The 14,305-nt window shown below is 41.4% G+C and overlaps 1 protein-coding gene across 6 annotated transcripts in view; it reads right to left on the bottom strand.

The window, feature by feature from the left end:
* nckap5l (NCK-associated protein 5-like) overlaps positions 1–14,169 on the bottom strand; it is a 38,618-nt gene extending 24,449 nt beyond the window's left edge. For 4 of the 6 annotated variants that reach the window (XM_071477419.1, XM_071477418.1, XM_071477422.1 and 1 more), the window contains exon 1: positions 13,925–14,169. The gene's annotated coding sequence lies outside the window, so the exon portion shown is untranslated. Of the gene's footprint in view, positions 1–7,887; positions 8,046–13,924 lie in introns of all 6 variants that reach the window. The other 2 variants (XM_071477420.1, XM_071477421.1) reach the window with 2 other exon arrangements.
* Positions 14,170–14,305: the final 136 nt, after the last annotated feature.

Here is a 14,305-nt window from a genome sequence, read left to right as displayed (position 1 = left end):
CGATAAACATTAGATGAACCTCATTATAAAGTTCACACGAGGCCTCGTTTAACTGAGTTAGACAAATCAAGAAAGTTACAGTCTTTTTATTACAAAAGTCCGTCTTTGCTGTTGAACCCTCCACTGCAGCTCAGCAAGTACAAATATCATAAAAAGGTTATTATGTTTGGCTGAGGTGGAAAAGTCGATGTATCAATAAAAACAAAATGTGACCCATGAAATGGTGACAGGCTAAACACTGAAAAGACGAAACCATCAGATCTGTGTGGAGCAATGAATGTTGCTCAAATCAATACATCGGACAAACATAAATGCAACATTTCCATCATATTTTCTAAACAGTTTTTAGATGACGCTCTTTTAAATGTGTCATCTCGTTGTGTCCTCTTCCTCTGCAATGGTTTAATGTCACTGTGCTTTAGACTCGAATCACAGCCTGTTGTTTGCCTCTGCCAGTCGGTCCAGTAGCAGTTAATAAGTGTGTGAATTCTTGAGTTCATGGTCAAGAAATGTGTTTAGTGAGGTAACAGTGACCTTTGACCTTTGACCACCAAAATCTAATCAGTTCATCTTTGAGTTCAAGTGAATGTTTGTACCAAAGTTGAAGAAATTCCCTCAAGGATTCCCTCAAGGCCTTACTGTGACAGGTTGCGTTCATGAAGCCAAAGTGTGTTTAGTGAGGTCACAGAGACCTTGACCTTTGACCTTTGACTATCAAAATCTAATAAGTTCATCCTCAAGTCCAAGGGAACATTTGCACCAAAGTTGAAGAAATTCCTTCACTGTGTAACTGAGATATCGTACGTCCCAGTTCAAAAGACTGGAACGTACCGACATCCTGAAAACGTGATGCCTGCAGCCTGGACTGTTGGCGCCGTGGAAAAACCAGGAAAGATGAGATGTTTGATAAGAGATTAATTTGTGTCAGAGCTTCACAAATCCACCAACACTGACCAGGGACCAGAACCAAAATGAAACTGTCCGTCAGAGTCAACCCCAGCCCAGGGAAACTCAAAGAGGGTCCGTCAAACTAACAAGAGACCCACCTGATCTGATCTTGATCAACACAACTGAAGTAATCGAGCGCGACAGCAGTGCAGCACACAAGTGGTTAACGACTCAGGCCACTGACTGAAGGCCTGTCAGGGGACCGTCATACCTCTACAGACATCTGTATGAGATGAATGGGTCATTGAGGGAGTAGCTTCCCTTCTAAGAGGGTCAAAGGCTGAACAGGCTGACATGACCTGAATGAGAGCGGGTCACATGGTCCCCTGGAGCTAACACAAGGGAATGAAGATAACTCTCAACATAAAAGGCCTATTGTCGCCCCCCTTCACCATCCACTTTCCTCTGAGTGAGAATCTTCACTAACTGCTCAAAATACTCGATGGTAATGTGGACATAAAGAGTCCTGGACTTGAAGAACGTCGAGGGGCGATAAAATGCGTCTCCATGGAAGCGAACTCGCCTTTAAACTTGCTGAATAAAAGCTTCTCCCACAGGCACAGCAGATACCGACATGTGACTGGCTTTAAATTCAATGCAAACAACATGTAAAGCAGGACTTGTCACACCATCATCACACTCAATGACACCTCTTTTTCAAACAAGCAATTTACATACATGCGGCGCCTCATGTCCTGATTACTAAAATGTAAAGAGGAAAACTTTCAGCCCCTGAAACAAAGGACGAATGCAGCCAAACAGACGAGACACGAGCTGAAGTGATTAGTCAAATGACTAAACAGAGCTGGTTCCAGCTTCTCCTGTGTCAGGATTTGCTGCTTTTCTTTGTCCTATATGATAATAAGCAACACATGACACAGATAGTTGAAACTTAGAGAGGTGGATCTGCAGATCTGCTTCAAAGGGAGGCCGCTGCTTTGCCACTTATTCACAGAAATCATCTGTATTGAAACTTTTAAGTAAAAATACCAAACACTCCCGGGTTGAAGCCTGTCACCTGAGATGGATTTACTGTTTTTCTGCCTCATGTGACAGTAAACTAAGTATCATTGGGTTTTGAAAAACAACTAATTTAGTGGCTTGATCTTGGGCTTTAAGAAATAGCAATGGTCATTCTTGTAGGTCAAACAATTAAACAAATAACTGAGAATAATCTAATATTTTTTCAAGCAAAAAGACCAAGATCTACTGGTTCCAGATTAGGTTTAAGGTGTTTGCTACTTTGATGAATTGAGAATTTAACCTCACGTGAAGATTTTCTTATCGTAGTAAAAGTCGACTTTTGTGACATTTTACAGCTTAAACGATGAATCAAAAAAAAAACAAAACATTGGGGAGATTAATAAAAAAGTGATCATTATTTGCAGGAAGCTCCAGCAAAAGATCCAGAAAGCAACGATCCGTTAGCAGATGGTCCGGCGTTACCGTTTGTGGTCAGATGGTGGCTGAAGCGAGGGAAGTGTCAGGGAAATTCTGAATGAGGAGTCGTAAATCAGACTCGTAGGGTACAATCCCCCATTGAGGGGCAGACAGTTTAATGTGCACAGCTCCATGTGAGGATGGAGAGCTAATCCACCTACAAGAAACGTGACACTCAGGCCCGGGCGAGGAGATGTGCGGGGGTCTACAGCTGGAGCTATAAAAACCCCGGCGCTGTCGGTGGACGCCTCTTGTGCTAATTTGCATGAAGCCTCGGCTTAGTGGGATCTCATTATGGAGTCAGGAGTTGTAGCCGCTGAGCCATCATCAGCGGCCGCCTGCAGTCTGGTTCGGTGATCGTAGCTATTTGTGCAACGTGCACAGAGCCGAGAGAAATTACCTTCATGTGTGGAGCCGAGACGATCAGTTGATTAATCAATGAGAAAAGAAGAAGAGAAGTGAAATGACAAGAATTTTCATAATTGATGAGGAGCTTACAAGATGAAGACTGAGAGAACATTTAGAGTTGCAATGATAAGCCAAGATTAATCAATTAGTTGATCAACAAATTAGCTATTTTTGATAATCTGTTTATCATATCAATTATTTTTTAAGCCGAAATCAGAAATATTCTCTGGTTTCATCTTCTCAAATGTGACCATTGGCTGCTTCTCTTTGTCATATGTGGTAGAAAATTTAAAAAAATCTTTAGCTTTTTGACTTGTTGAACATCCTTATGTGTGGTTTCCTGCCAGTTTTCCTGTTTTTAAATGTTTTTACTTGTTTTTAAGGAACGTCATGGTCTTGCAGCAGCCTGTTTATCTGACACGCCTGCCCCCCAGGTCCTCCGGCACTGTGAGTCTCTGCTGGAGATAAACTCTTTAAAAAGATGTTTTTATAATAATGTATGAAATGACACTGGAAGAGAGGAGTTTGCTGAACCAACTTGACGAACCTGCAGAGAATTACCACCTGAATCAGCAGCTCCCCTCTGCTTTATGGAGATTACAGACTAATATAGAATCAGTGTGTCGGGCAACTTTGGTCTGACAGTGGAATAAACAGCATGTGGAGCATTTTAATGCAATTAGGATATTTTGCAAAACAGACAATTAGAATTTGCACTAAAATGTTTGACAGTGTAATCCAGCCAATCACCCTTTATGGTAGTGGTGGTGGACACACCTCCTGTAGAGGCAGATGTCTGTAGGTCCGTCATTTTAACCCACCGCTACCCACTGATTATCAACATCAAATAAAGAACACTATATCTCAAATTGAGCCCCAAGGACACGCTGAGATTTCAGGGACAAACCCAAGAACTGAACCTCCGTCTGTCAGCAGGTCCTGAGACAACAACACCCAGTACTGTTCAACCTCAGACCAGCGCTGCTCTCCAACCACTGATCACAGTAGGCTAACCCAATTTATTGAATTAAACTGGACTGGACGAATCAAACCGAAACTGAAAACAAACTTAATTGCTCTCTGGCCCTAAACCATGGCTATAAATTAGCAGAGTATCTCTCTACTGTCAAGAGACACAAAGCAGAGACAGAGCAAACACAGACTCAGTCACAGAGAAAGGACGACACCAGTCCAGAATACCAGCAGAGGAAAGAGACGACACACTTCCTCAATATAATAATAATAATAATAATAATAATAATAATAATAATATCAGAGGTGAAGATTTTTGGTTTGGTTTGTTGATCCCAAACGTCACAGAGTTAGATGACAATGAAAAATGTCATATCTTATTCTTGTCTCATCTCTTTATTGAACTGTGTTATCCTTGACACTTTGCCAATACTGTTCACCTGACATTCAGGCCAATAAATCTTCCTGAAATGAAAAACTGAACTTAATTGAGCCTGTCCAGCCTGGTTCACTGTCTCCGGTTGTCAGACAGACACAGTCAGAGAGCAGCTGGTGAACACAGCGGAGCATTTAGCAGCTGAAGAGACAGACATTTCCCTCAGGAATCTGTGATCTGGTAGAGACCAAAAACAGAGTGAATACTGGACCTGCATTCAACAGGAGGTGAGAAATACAACTCTACTAATCTGTGATCATGTTGCTCTGTACCTGCTGGATCTGTAAATAAGCAGCTGTTTACTCACAGGTTCACCACATCATCAAAAAGTGATTCACAACTTGCTGCCTCCAAGCTGCCAGAAAGATCAGGCTGCAAGTTTAAATGCTATGTAACGTTATTAACTTAATGACCATTAATCAGTTTATCTAATAATTTATTCTATTGTGAGCATGTTGCAAAATGTTTAACTCCCTCTTATCCAGTTTATTTATTATCGTTTTACCCATTTCTGTAGTTTTATTATTACATTTCCATCATTTTTATTTCTCTGATGTATTAGTTTCAGTCTGTGAAGCACTTTGAAAAGCATTAACCTGTAAAGAAGGAGATATACAACCACAGTTTGAGTATTTTTTTAAGTAAAAACAGTGAAACAATGGTGGTTCTATCTGCTCAGGTCTGAACATTTGCTTTCAAACTGAAAACCTTTGGGTTTCGGAATGTGTCAGCTTTCCTGACATCTCATAAGACAAACAGTTACTCAACTGTGAAGAATGTAATTGTCAGATGAATCGATGCTGGAAGTCGTCATAAGCTGCAGAACTAGTCACAACTTTCGTGGTAACTCAGTCCTGAGGTACGATGGCCTTAATAAATCCCTCACATGTGAAAGGATTCAAAGTATGCTCTCCAGTTCATTTCTGCAATCATAAAAGCCCGGTAATGAAAACCATTTGTCACGGCCCCTATAAAGGCAGGTTTCATACCACTGTAAATACTCCACAGAGAGGAAGGGTCTCCTGCCAACCAGACTCCAAGCCATGTATCCAGACCGCCTGCCAGAGGAGCAACTGCGCTCCGTCCAGCTGCACACTACATTTCCATGTGTGTCAGCAAACGCCTTTACTACCTGATCCTCAGTGAGTCATATTTGCACCAAACTGCTGAACCCTGACATGACTGGAAAAAATGCGGAGGCTGAACAAGACACGCAGCTGAGGCCAGACAAGTTAAATCCAGGTCATAAGCAGCAATCATGTCCGTTCTGCCGAGCTGCTACGTTAGCGTGAGCGCGCTGGGAGCTGGGGTTAGTGGGTTATCGCGCCATCTCTGGGGTTAAGCTGCCTCACTTTTAAACCGCGGCCGATCACCATGGGGATCCAAACATACCACTGAGAAAACAGAGTCATCATTCAGACAGTTTACGACTTACAATAAAGTTATAAAATTATGATCTTTTTCAATAATCAGTTGATTGTTCTTGTTCATAAAAATTGTAATAAAGTCAAAGTTAACATATTCAAACAGATTTTTTTGTCTGACCAAGCCGCAGAGATCTTAAATTTAAGTCATAAAAGTGGTAAAAACAGCAAATATTCACATTTGAGAAGCTGATATCAGCGAATTTTTGGCATTTTTGTTTTAAAAAAAATACTTAAAGCTTGAGGATAAGTTTTTGTTAATGGAGCTAAGTAAAGAAAGTGGCATGAACAGTGGGGGTCAAGGTTAATCCACCATGAATATTTTATATATTTCACCTCATCCTTTTCCCTCCTGTAGTAACTTCATTCATCATGAGGATCATCAGTCCTTTTCCTGTCATTTAAAATACTCTACTCATGGTTTTCATGGTGTTTCTTATTACTAAGAACTTCCCCTTTTTAACATGATGGCTCTCACAGCTGAATCATTAAACCCAGAACCAGCTGAAACCAGTGATCCACAGTCACCAGCGTCAGGCCGGGTGAAGTCGGTAACTCAGAAAGAGCCAGACTAAATTAAACGTTTCTGATGCACGCTCCAGCCATGAAAAGAAACAATGGCACCAGCCCAAAAAGAAGGTACTGAACGAGCACAAGCGGTTTGGCGATGGACACTTTCTCCACATCTGGCCACATCTGGCCGCCAGCCGCAGAGGCTCAAACTCGACCAGGAGTCAGCAGAGCCAGGCTCATCATCCACATCCTTTTCCCAAGGTCTGGCCAAGAGGAAGACCTATTTATGGGACAGAGTAAAAAGATAGTATGGAGGGTTATATATGGAAGCCTCGAAACAATCTGCTGTCCATCACGCCGACAAACACGACCTCCATGGGAAGAGGGCTGATGTTTTTTGAAGACGTGCAGGTTGCGCAGACGGAGAGGTTTTTGAAACAGGAAGCTCATGAGAATTTCAAAACACTGGAGCTGCAGCAGCGTTTCAGTGAGCACCTTGTGGGAGAGGGTTTAGGGATTGGAGGGGTGGGGGGAGGGCGCACACAGCTCCTCAATAACAACTTATTTTAAGACAAATGAAAATAAACTGCAGTGGTGCACAAAGAAACACTGTTCGACGCAGAGGATACAAGACGGCCTGAATACAGACGCAACCTCCCACTGCTGGTGTTATTCTTTATCTACACAGGCTTAATCCGAGTCATCATGGGTCATAACTCAGAGCATAAATCTAACACATTGTGTCTGCATAAAAACTGAACAAAATTACAGCCATTTAATCCTTTTGTGGCCAAGCAGGACGTGGCAGGGACCCGGTTTACCTGAACCTGATTAAAGCCACATTCCAGGCCATATTTTCTCTGGCCGGGCCGATGAATCGAAGGTTTGTTACAGCTGCAGAGGCTAAAGCAGCGTTTTTGCCAACTCCAATGTTTGCATGACCACAGATTCCTCTGTAGGGTGGATTTTGAATGAGTCCTCGGCATTTGGTGGGAGAGCTCTCGCATACTATTAGGATTCCTCAAGCATTTTCAATCATGCATATTTCAGAGGCCATATTTGACAACAGCGAGCTGCAGTGCAGTTTGTGTGGAGATGGAAAAGCAAAAAGCCGAGGCTTTTTCTTTTTCTTTGCGACTTCTTCGGCTAATGTTATCGCTGACGTGCGTGCAAATAATCCCAAACGAGGCTCGAGCCGAGGTGGCTGGGAGAAAACAAAAGGCTGTGAGGGAAACAATGCAGGCAAAGATACTTCCTTTGATCAAAACATCTGCATTGTGTGCGTGCAAACAGTTGTGATGGCGATGTCTTGTGGAGCTCTCCGGCAGTCCTCCTCCCTGCTGTGAGCTTTGTCACATCGCTCCGACTCTGTGGAGCAACTGATGAATGTTTCTGCGACTCCAGAAGTGCCTTTGGTGTGTAGCCACTGTAGCTGCAGAACTACAGTACCTGCATGCACCAGACGGAGGGGCGATAAAGGGCTGAACTGATAGCTGATAAGGAGACGCCCCGGCCTCAGCCTATCTTCAAAGCAGGGCCGTTTATGCATGTTTGTGGGCTAGGGGGTTGGGGTTGAAGCTGGGGGGGGGGGGGGACTACAGAGATAGGCGACTACAGGAGGTTCCGACCTGTCTTCGCACCCCTACCAGACTTCAAACTGACTAAATTATCGTCCCGTTGCTCTTTCCTCCCTGTAAAACCGCTGAACTACGACCTAATAAAGAGATATTTCACAGACGGACTGACCTTGAGAGTGTGTAAGGTCTTTAGCTCCATAAAACCCACAGTTCGCCCCGAGGGGCCAGAGTCAGGTTCACCACAGATAACCGCTGTGTAGAGCTGCAGCGACTGGTCGATCGACAGAAGAATAATCAGCAGCTGTTCTGATGATCGTTTCATCGCTGCTGATACGTGTACAGCAAAGATAAATGAAAAAAACGTCAAACAAACTGGATATTTTTGGGGTTTAGACCGTTACTCAGACAAAACAAGACATCTGAAGACATCACAATGGACTCTTTTTTCAGCATTTTCTGACATTTCTTAGACTAATCGATTAATCAAATGATAGAAAAAATAAGCTGTAAATTTAAGTTTATCATCAGCTGCAGCCTTGACACCACACACTATGTTTTAGGGCTTCAGCTAACAGTTATTGTCATTACAGATTAATCTGTTGACTATTTTTGGATTGATTGATTTATTCAATGATGGTTTACCATCAGATCATCACAGTTTCCCAGAGCCAGATTTGAAGCCTTCAAATGTCTCGTTCTGTCCTAACAAACCCAAAGATAATCAGTTTGCGTTCATACGAAGCAGAGGAAGTAACATTTTACCAATCAACTTATTGACTAATTGTTTCTGCTGTTAAATTCAAAAGCCAAAGAAAAGCAGGAAATTGACACAACTGGGAAGCTGGAACTTGGGAATCTTAAGTCATTAATTCAGGCATTTTTCATTTAAAAAATGCCAAAGTAGCTGTTGTTTAATTTTCTGAAAATCAACTATGATTAATTAATTCATCATTTGAGCAGTTTATCAGTTCGTTATCAACACAACATGGAACAATTTGTGATAAAAATCAGTTTCCTGAACAAACAGACTTCTTGTGATGGTATGTTGCTACACTTACTATTAATTTTCTATTAATGAATGAATTGATTATTCACCTAATCGTTTCAGCCGGGTTCTGCACTGTGGTGGACTTCAGCGCCTAATAAACGATTTAATAACCAAAACCAGTTAACAGAAGCAAAAGCCAAATCAAACACTCGCTCGCTGCCACGTTTCCCCTCTGTAATAAAGCCTGAACACTGTATGCGGAGTCTGTGTGAACTGGCTGTAACAAGATGTGGGACACAAAGGCGTGCAGAACATCTGCGAACAATTAGAGGCGAACAGAGCGAGCGAGCACTTATACTGCCCATTACACTTGAATAAGTCACTGGCTCGGCTTTTCATGATGTAATGCGGCGCAGCTCGGATATGCAATCTCAAAGTTGCACTGGGACAGGGCTCTCGCAAAACTTCAATCGAGCTCAAACACGGGCACACAGACCATAAATGTAATCTAGTGAGTGGAGAGTGGAACCACATTTATCCGCAGACCCCCCCCTCTTCCCCCCCGAGAGGTCATTCCACAGGATGAAGTGTTCACAGCACCGGTGGGTCCTCATGTTCTCGACCAAATATTGTTCCACATGTGACACATTCACACAAAAATCCTCCCAGCAGCTTTTCAGTTACATGAATCAACAACAAAAAAAAAAAAACTAACAACAAAACAAAAAATCAACGAAGCAGACGACACATTTACAACGCTGCCCTCGTGATGGACTTCACAGTCTCCTTCCATTCAAAATCAAAATTCAAAAAGTTTTGCTTTTTTTCTGCTTCACTTTGCTGTTTGACTGAATAGTGACAAACAGTTTGACAGCGGGAGGCTGTTTTTACCTTTAACATGTGAACATTAGAGCAACCGGCTCAGAGTCGGTCATGATTCAATACGCAACTTACACAAATGAGATGGAAAAAAATCACAGTGGCCTCTTCATGGAAGCAGGAGACATCTTATGTCTAGTAGTTTAATTTAATTAGAGCTAATGATTATTTTCTCTGTCCGTTAATCTGCTGATTATTTTCTCAATGAATCCTTCAGTCTAGAAAATGCTGGAAAACCTTTAAAAACCTCACTTCTGAGTCCAAGATGGCGTCTTCAGATGTGTTTTGTCTGACCAACAATCAAAAATCCTAAGATTTCCAGATTATTGTGACATAAAACAGAGAAAAGTAGAAAATATTCACATTTCAGAGGCTGTAAGCAGAACTGTGTCTGGTCATTTGTGCTTACAAAAATACACAAATGCTTAATTGATTAACTGCAGATTATTTTTGTGGCGATCAACAAATTGATTAATCAACAAATTATTGCGTCAGGTGGGAGAAGGAGTAGATATAATTCACAGGATTTTTAACTCAGTCATTGATGCTTATGTTGGAAAAACCTAGAAGACGTACAGTCACTTGTTATTTATTAGAGTCTGTTTACAGATGTTGTGGAGCTCTACTGCATATAAGAAAAAAAGTGGTGTTGAGCATTTTGTGTCTCCAGAGCTCACTGCACAAAGTCTAAATTTCCTCAAGTGATGTCACTTGAGTCGGCATCAGTTGGTCTGAAGACAAGTTTGACCAAAAAAAAAAAAAAAAACTGGGGGTGTAGAGAAAGAAGTGAGGTTAACAGACCTCTGTGGCCCACTCCTCATTTCTGCTTGAGACTCGAGCTGCTACTATGATAATACACCTGAATCTCTGGATGAGCTGTCAGGGGTAGCGTTGCATTGTGGGTAATGTAGGCGCTGTGGAAGAAGAATGTGTGGAATAAAAAAGGCGATAACTCTGGTTCTGCTGCATCGATTTCGGTCCTTTCTGTTTTAAACTGTTCACTGTAACGTTGTTTTAGCAGAGCAATGCTAAATCAGTGTAGTGCTCTTTCAAACATGTCGGGAGGGATCTTTAAGTTTGGAGTATCAAAAATTTATCTGAAAGACCTCTCAAATGCTAGAAGGATGATGAAATCCCCTCGACTCGACTTTTTATTTTTTTGGTCCATTGCTTGCTCCAATCATGAAGTCATGGTTTCGATGGGTCTTTGTGCCACTGAGTCTTCGAGGATTTCTTACACGATATACAACATTTGCCTGCAATTGCCAAAAACAACAAACTGCAACATTACATCAACAGACAATTTGGAAAAGACACAAGGGATACGTCATTTCTTTTCAAAGCAGAATCGTGAAAACGTTGCCTGCAAATACTAAAAGATTCATTGAGCATTTCATAAAAAGATCTTCAGTGAAACTTAAATATTTTACAGCCTGAACACTGGCCATCTCTTCAAGCCTATAATTCAAAAAAGGTTCAAACAACCCTTCTGTCCTTATTTCTTCCTCTGACCTAAAGCTTGGTCTTAGTTCAGAAAACGATGAGACAATGAGAACAGTATGAGCGTATATCTGGCCTTGAACCAGCAGGCACAGATCGTTAAACGTGGATGTTTTTCCCCTCAAAAAAGACTCTGTAACAGCTACATCTACACATCTTAGACGTTTCAAATCTTCTTTAATCTCTGATTAGTCCGACTATTTATTGAGATTACAGGCACATGTTTTATTGCCAATTATTCATCACTATGCGAAAACAAACAAGAAACAATCCACTCCTCGTGACTAGGACGCCATTCAGAAACTGTGGAGGGTGTTTACTGAAAAGCAGTGTTGTTAAGGTTTGATCCAATAACTCGTATTTACTGCCAACACTGGGTGATGTGGACACCAAGCACATGGATTACTTTAACTGAGGGGTACAACGTGGCGCAACCTTATTCCATCTGAAACCATTTGTCAATTAGTTGATAATAATTGGCAACTATTTTTATAACAGATTCATCGTTTGTCATGTTTCAAACAAAAATGAAAAACATCCACTTGTTCCTGCTTCTTAATTGTGAGGATCTGCTGCATTTCTTTAGTTTTTGTGATAAAAAAAATGTAGATTTTTAGGTTTGGTCAGACAAAAAAAAGCATCAACATGAGCTTTAGGAAGCTGTGGTAGACGATTTCTGACATTTTAGAAACCAAATGATTGATTGATCAATCAATAATGAAAATGATCATTGATTGTGGCCCTAAACCCGGAGTTAGTTTGGTGCTACTGTGACGAGCCTGTCATCATGAACACTGGTCATTCATTTCAATCCCACCACAAACTATGTGCTGCTGGTAAATGAATGCTGTGTGCATTTCCTTCTGTCTGTTTTTCAGTTCGGACGAGTGGAAACACCTAAAATAAAATTATAAAAAGCTTCAAATATCACAGAAGTTATGACGTAGCAGGTGACTCCAACGTCACTCAAGCTTCCACTGAAGAGACAAAAACACCAGATCTGGGTGGAGACGATGAGCAGACTCTGACCTTTTAGCAAATTCATTCATTTCAAATGCATTTTCTACATTGTTTTCAATCTCTCATCACAGCATTGGATGGAAACTTGCATTTATTAACACATTTTTTTTAGCTGATTTTCTGGAAATTTGGTTAAAATTTTCACATCTTTGTCCTCCATCTTTAAAGGTCTTTACTTTCTCCTTGATATTATTCAAACTTACAGTTATCACCTGACTGATTTAGGATTTTTGAGGTGATACCAATACCGATATCTGGGACTTTAAAACATCTGATAAGGATATATAGGCCGATAGTAATTTTGTTAACATAAACAAACGGTCTTAATCATGCAGACACCAGATCTTTTTACATTTTTTTCCAGGTCTTACCAGGAACAATTTCTTGTTACTCATTGGTCAAAACATGCATTAAATACCTGCAATAAGATGATACAGACTGATATCGGTCCAGCTCTAGTTACATGCACCACATTAGACGAGTTTCTATCCAAATTTCCAGCAAATCAAAAGAAGAAGTCAGAAGAAAATACTGATTATTGTGTTTACACCCACAACATTGCAGTTTGTTGTGTTTTCCTTTTAATCGATACACTTTTTTTTTTTTTTTTGCAATATTTCAATCAATTTTTCTTTTTCTTTTTTTTGGATTCCCCTCAGATTTTTTTGTAGACAAACTGAAAACACACATAAAAAAAAAAACAGGTGGATAGTGGACACACTAACTGTGAACAAGGAGAAGACTTTGAATCTACTTCACCCGACTCATTTAAAAATCCAAACTTTATGAGTATGCAGATATTTCTCATTTTAAAAGTTTAACTGCTGGACACAAGATGCCATCTCCTACACATCATCACCTGAGATTTAAGGTGAGCAGAGAAGAACTTTCCTCTTTCTGCAGGTAGATCTGAAAACATCATTCTGCACAGTGAAGGTCAAACATCCAAGTGAAGTAATGAAACACATTTCTGAGTGGAGGAGACTTTAAATCCGCTGGTTAACAGTAAACTGAATCCCTGCAGGCTGTGATGCAGCGCTCCACTATGATTAACATGATTAATTCTCCTTGAAAATGGCCCTAACTTCATATTACATAAACCAGGGTGGTTTATCATCCACTACATCCCTGCTGCACACATTCACATCTCAATTCATCCTCTAACATTATTACAGTGAGGCTGATTTGGTGTAATTCAAGCCTGCTGTTTGTGGAGTATCACAGTCTCCACCTCAGCCAGGATTTTTTTTTTTTTTTTTTTTTGCAATAATGAATCGCAGTTTATTTCCTCTCATCTGCATCAGTGTGACATGAAAAAGAAAAATGAGCCCTCAGTGCACTCACAGCACTTCCAGGACTCAGATGACAGTTCCTTCTCCATGTTCCCTTTTCAGGCTTCAGCCCTCAAATCGAGGCTCAAACTGCGACAGGATGTATTTCCAGCCACCGTGTGTTGCAGTTAAACACAAACCCATTTGGACTGGAGGAGGAACTGGGCTTTTTTTCTCTCCTCTCAGGGACAGGCCCTCCAAACCCAAAGCCCTGCACCGAAATGGGTCCCCCCCCGACACGGGTAATGCTGTTACGCCCTTTCCATCAAGCAGGGAAAATGCAGGGAAGCAGAGGGGCGTTTGATTTTTACAACACACTAAAGCAAGCCGCCCACATTTCTATCTTTAAACCGGTGCAGAGCTTCACTTTCCTGGAGATGTTAAGACAATGAGGGGCATGCCAAACGCTCAGTGTCGGTATTCCAGCGAACATTACCGCACACCCAGCCGCATTTCCCCCTTTTGCTTTCTGCTTTTTTAACACTCACCTCATTTGGTTGGAAACCGGTGAAGAAGACGCAGCCGCACCATGGCCAACAGAGGTGTAAATACACTAGTTTTTCTTTCAAAAATCTGTCCTTGTGCTCGCTCTCCAGCCCTGCGCTCCTCTGCTGCTGCAGCCGCTTTCTGTCTCTGCCTCAGCCTTCACTGTTTGGGTTGAGGAAAAGTGATGTCATTGCATGAAATTGCGTTACCCGCCCCAATTTTTTTTTTTTTTTTTTTTTTCAGAGGCTGTCCCATGCTGCCAAACATAACTTCACCATATACTTAAAAAGCTGCCCGTATATGTGGTTTTCTGTGCCTTAAAATATGCTGTGCACACTTAAAAATACTTCTGCAGCGGCCGTAGATCTGCCCAGATGTGGATA

Source organism: Trachinotus anak, unplaced genomic scaffold (genome assembly GCF_046630095.1).
Source record: "Trachinotus anak isolate AG129_WGS33_773 ecotype Australia unplaced genomic scaffold, CSIRO_AGI_Tana_v1 ptg000004l, whole genome shotgun sequence".
NCBI classification, from domain to species: domain Eukaryota; kingdom Metazoa; phylum Chordata; class Actinopteri; order Carangiformes; family Carangidae; genus Trachinotus; species Trachinotus anak.
This window is presented reverse-complemented; position numbering and strand designations above follow the sequence as displayed.